Raw genomic sequence first — 5,252 nt, forward strand, 5'->3', positions numbered from 1 at the left:
TTGGTTCAATTAGAAATTCATTCGTAAGTTGTTTTGAAATATCTTATTTAAGAAGAAATGAGCGGAGGTTTTAGTCGGTATTATACCCAGGCGGTATTGAGTCCGACATACCCAGACAAAAAACCTAGTCTGGGATGCGTAAATGCATTTCCTTCGCTATACAAAAAAAAAAAAAAAAACGCACACACACACACACATACATCCATTTTTTCTAAGGTATGCCAAAATGTTCAGAAACTTTCGAAACGTAAAGATATATGAAATTTTCATTTTCAATTTTTTTGCGATTACTATTAGTAAATTTTTATTTTATCAACACTGCTTGAATCAGGTAATTCGAATACCAACACTGCTTGATATCAGGTGATGCGAGGCCTACCATGAACTCTACTAAACGAATTCGTAAATAAACATTCAATTTTAATTCTCTTGAAGAACCATTATTTGTCCAAATGTCTAATTAGTTAAACATTTTTATTTTTATTTATTTTGAATGACATTAGGAAACAGTATTTTATAATTATAATGGAATTTTAAAATTCCGTTCTAGATATCTTGCAAATTTATTTCAATTTTTTTATATCATGCTTGTTGAAAATAATACAGATATTAATATACAGTTAAATTATTATAAATCTAATAAAATTCCATATTCCACTCGCAGGCTAATTTTTAATATCTATAATTTTTATTCTGTAAATTTGACATAAACACTGTTTGACGTTAAGGATAATGATGAAATAAATTTTTTTTCAAATGAGCATTCCAATTTAAATATGATATATAAATATAGCATTTATATATTATTTTATATACAACCATTCTTCTTTAATTTGTGCAGTATATTTTATTATATTATATTTTATTATATTATATTGTTTTTCATCACTATCCTACCAGTGGGTAAACCATCCTTATAAATTGTGATATTTGCCCCTTTCACTTACTACATTCACAATCAGTTTGTTTATATACTATAATTTTCCTAGAAAATTTTTTGGCTATTGGTTAAACAACTTTGCTGGTCCAACTAGTGTATATATATGTATGTATATATACATTTGTAGTAAAAGTGTGCGTCGTTAGTAAATTCGTTGTGTTTGTGAATAAATTATTCGTGAAAATTGTCTTTTTAGGACAATCAAAAGGACTGGCGTTAAATTTCTCTCTTTGTGATTCGCAATAGGGGATTTGATGTTTATTCAGCAGTCTAAATATTAAAAGACTCGCAATATAAAATATAAAAGACTTTATATTTCGTTTCATTACGCCGCGTATTATTTTTTGTTTTTTCTATCAAGACATTCGTAAAATAATCTTTTTGCGAGATTCGAGTCGTTGTACTTATATCTCGCGGGAACATTTCGAATGATTTAAATTGGAGAAATCTCTGAGTGAGTTATAATTCAGGAAGTTCTCGTACTTGACGAAAACATTCAATTTTTAATTGGTATTATTTATTAACAAAAATATGAATAAATAAAAACAATTTAATTGTGCATTCTGATATTTCAATCATGAAATATCTAGTTGATACTTGATACTGATCAGATTTCTCTAAAATTCAGATTTAGGGGCCAATTCTCCGGTGAAACAGACCATAACATATCGTTGTTATGGCAACGCTATGCTACGTTTTTTTCTTGGTACTAAAAACTGTCAAAGAGCTATGTATTTGCGGTGCAGTCAGGCGTTTCAGATATAAAACCTAGGTTATCATAACTGCATTTTTATGAATTCATAACAACACACACGTCCAAGGATTCTGTTTTTCATAATAATAAAACAAATATGATTTTTTAAGTGAATTTTTAGAAAATCGGCATCAAAAATACAAAATCTTCTGACCAAGGTCAATGATTTTGGGATCGACTAATTTAAATTACAATGATTTCTTTTTTTTTTAATGAAAAGATAAAATGGATTTTCACTTACAACTTCAAATGGCTTATCAGTTTTTTTTTTAATTTTTCTGTTATGAAATTAACCCCACATTTTTTTGTAGGTATAGGTAGTATTTTGCACAATTAAGGGTACTATATGTTATATATAAATATAGGGTTTAGCTGCAAAGAAACATAAATCCTAACTTTGTTATATGATCAACTTTTGGTTAATAATACTGTTAATTTTGCTTAACAAATCATTTTTTGCATTATGTTTTTTCTATTCATTCTAAGATTAATTCGGTATTTATAGTATTCTAGAACCTTTTCCATGAAGTAATATGGAGACAAGAGGCAAGAGATGAGCGGAGGTTTTAGTCGTAATTATACCCAGGCGGTATCGAGTCCGACATACCCAGACAAAAGACCTAGTCTGGGATGCGTAAAAGCATTTCCTTCGCTATACAAAAAAAAAAAAAAATCTAAATAAATGTTTTATAACTCATTAAATTTTTGCATACTATTGCATTCGTCTTCTTCGAAAAATAATTTAATGCTATGTATTTTAATACTGAAACTCCATTACCATTCTTGAATGAACATTTAACATTCGTTTTAAGATTAATTTGGTGTTTTCTATAAAATGATATACTTATTATATAAGCATTATAATTTACCTTGATACAATTCTGTAATTATTTTGTTGCTTGTTATCAATGGATATTAATTAGCTGCCCAGAGGATGTCTTTCTATTTGAGATATTTTTTAATTTATTTTAAATAAAATTTTACGTTTTCCATACTACACTCGAAACAAATATAAATCAAAATAATTTTTTGTGAAATCACTTCAAGTGTATCATTCGAATTATGTTCTATATTTTTTCCAATTATCGATTACTTTTATTCCACTATATGCAATAATTTCGATGCATATAATTTAGAAGACATATTTTAATATAAAATTAAGGTGACCATATTTTTTTAAGTCAAAACCGGGACGGGTGGAGGGGTTGTTTTTATGCTAAATAATTTAAATATGATTCTAAAATAATATACTATTCAATATTACAGTTTTCCTTTTTAATGAATCAAATTTTTAATGAGGCTTTTAGTAAGATATTCTTACTCAATTATATGTGATACTCCTATTTTACCTATGATGCCATATAATATCTTATAGTTCACAACCTGTTTTTTTTTCGCTTTTGACCATTGTATAAATTTCTGTGCAATTTATTCAATTATTAACCTGAAAAAATTAGCACTTGTTCTATTGTTTTCATAACTTTTGTTAATTTTTATGAAATTGAAAATATCAGTTTGAATTTATTAATATTAGATGCTATTTTAATTCGCCTTTGGAATTTTGAATGCGGCATCTCGTTCATAACGTATTGTGTATTCTTTCATATAAGCATAATCGTTCTCTTGTAATGTTATTATGAAATAATTTCAAAAATTGAGTTTAAACATATTCTTCTCCAAATCCCGGGACAATCCGAGAAAAAAGATCTAAATCCTGGACAAATTTTGCGCTTAGACACAAGGTGGATACCCGGGACTTTATGGTCTCATTAATATTAATTGTATATTATATCCTATTCTATTCGATTTCTGTTTGATCCCCTTATTTTAACTTCAATGAATTTTTATTAAATCATTTCTTTCTAAAAGATTCATTTGACCAATATTTCGTAATTCGTGAGTAATCCGTGTAAAGTGTACCCTTCTTTTAAAAAGTCTTTTGCCAAAAACTCCACCATTCACTAACACCCTTCAGTAAATGTACATTTAGAAAATCATTATTAAAATCTATGGTGCAGTTTCCTCTCCTGAATTTTCTGAAGTTTGGATAACGATATGTTTTCTTAATATCTGATTTACCATTTTTGTCGTGAGGCGCAATATTCACTTACGTTTAATGTGAAGATTATTGCATTTTGTAAAACTTTTGTCATTGATATTTCTGATTTTTTATATTTCAAATTTTTTGGCTAAAGCGTTTAGCTACGTATATTAATCGTATATTATATCCTACTCTATTCGATTTTTGTTTGATCTCCTTTTTTAACTTCAATGAATTTTTATAATTAAATCACTTCTCATACGCCTGTCTTCTTATTCCGACTTACCATTTTGGTTGTAAGCCGCAATTACTATGTACACGTAGCAGAAGTTGTCTTATTGTAAGTTTGCTTCCAATTAGTGAAATTAATCCGAAGACTAATGCATTTTGTAAACCTTTTGTCGTTGATATTTCTGATTTTTGATATTTTTTTGGCTAAGGCATTTAGCCACGTATATTGTATTTTATATCCTTTTCTTTTCGATTTTTCAACCACGTTTTCAACCCTCGTTTTTCAACTTTTAATAATTTTTATAATTAATCTCGAATCAATTTTGACATATATTTTCGATACTAATTATATTATTATTCATATAATATTTTGAATTTTTGTATAATATCTACTGAAGAAGAGATACACTGGCACAATACTAACGTATATTAATGTTGTACTAACATTGTTGTCTTCAAACTTTTGGTTCTATTAAAAATTTATCCGTAAATTGTTTTGGAGTATCTTACTTAACATATATATATATATATATATATATATATATATATATATATTATGTGACTACTTTAATATTTTTATAAATACATTTGAATACACTTTTTATCTATATTCTGTTTTATATTACTAATTTACCGTAATCAACTTTCTGCACGACCTTCTGGCGTAATGGTGCAAATTATAGAACCTTATATTCTAGAGCCTTTTCTATGAAGTAATGTGGAGACAAGAAGCAAGAGATGAGCGGAGGTTTTAGTCGGTATTATACCCAGGCGGTATTGAGTCCGACATACCCAGACAAAAAACCTAGTCTGGGATGCGTAAAAGCATTTCCTTCGCTATACAAAACAAAAAAAAAAAAAGAAAAACTATCCATCGTTGTATTCGACATATTTTTACAAAACCACTTTTTTTTTATTTTACATACTTCGTATATGGTAACCTAATATATATTATATTCTGTTTCGAAATTATACATTTATATCCTATAGTATTGTAAGTTCTAAGAAGTCGATTGGTTTTTACCAACATTTTTACTTCTACTTCATTCATGCGAGTTGCATGTTAATATTAAGTTTCTGATATTTTACATTCATATTTTAATACATTTATACATTTAATAATAATTTTAGTATATGAGAATCAACTACAAGCATATTAGTTTAAAATATATAGTATTTAGAATCAGATTTTGATACCAAGTATAGAATTTGATGGTCATATCTGCAGTCTTCTTTTCTACATATTAAAAAAAATAACTTTACTTTACTTATAACTTTTATTTAAA

The sequence above is a fragment of the Ctenocephalides felis genome, unplaced genomic scaffold (genome assembly GCF_003426905.1).
Source record: "Ctenocephalides felis isolate EL2017-DRISC unplaced genomic scaffold, ASM342690v1 CF-g0.4_SCAFFOLD_00441, whole genome shotgun sequence".
In the NCBI taxonomy this organism is placed as follows: domain Eukaryota; kingdom Metazoa; phylum Arthropoda; class Insecta; order Siphonaptera; family Pulicidae; genus Ctenocephalides; species Ctenocephalides felis.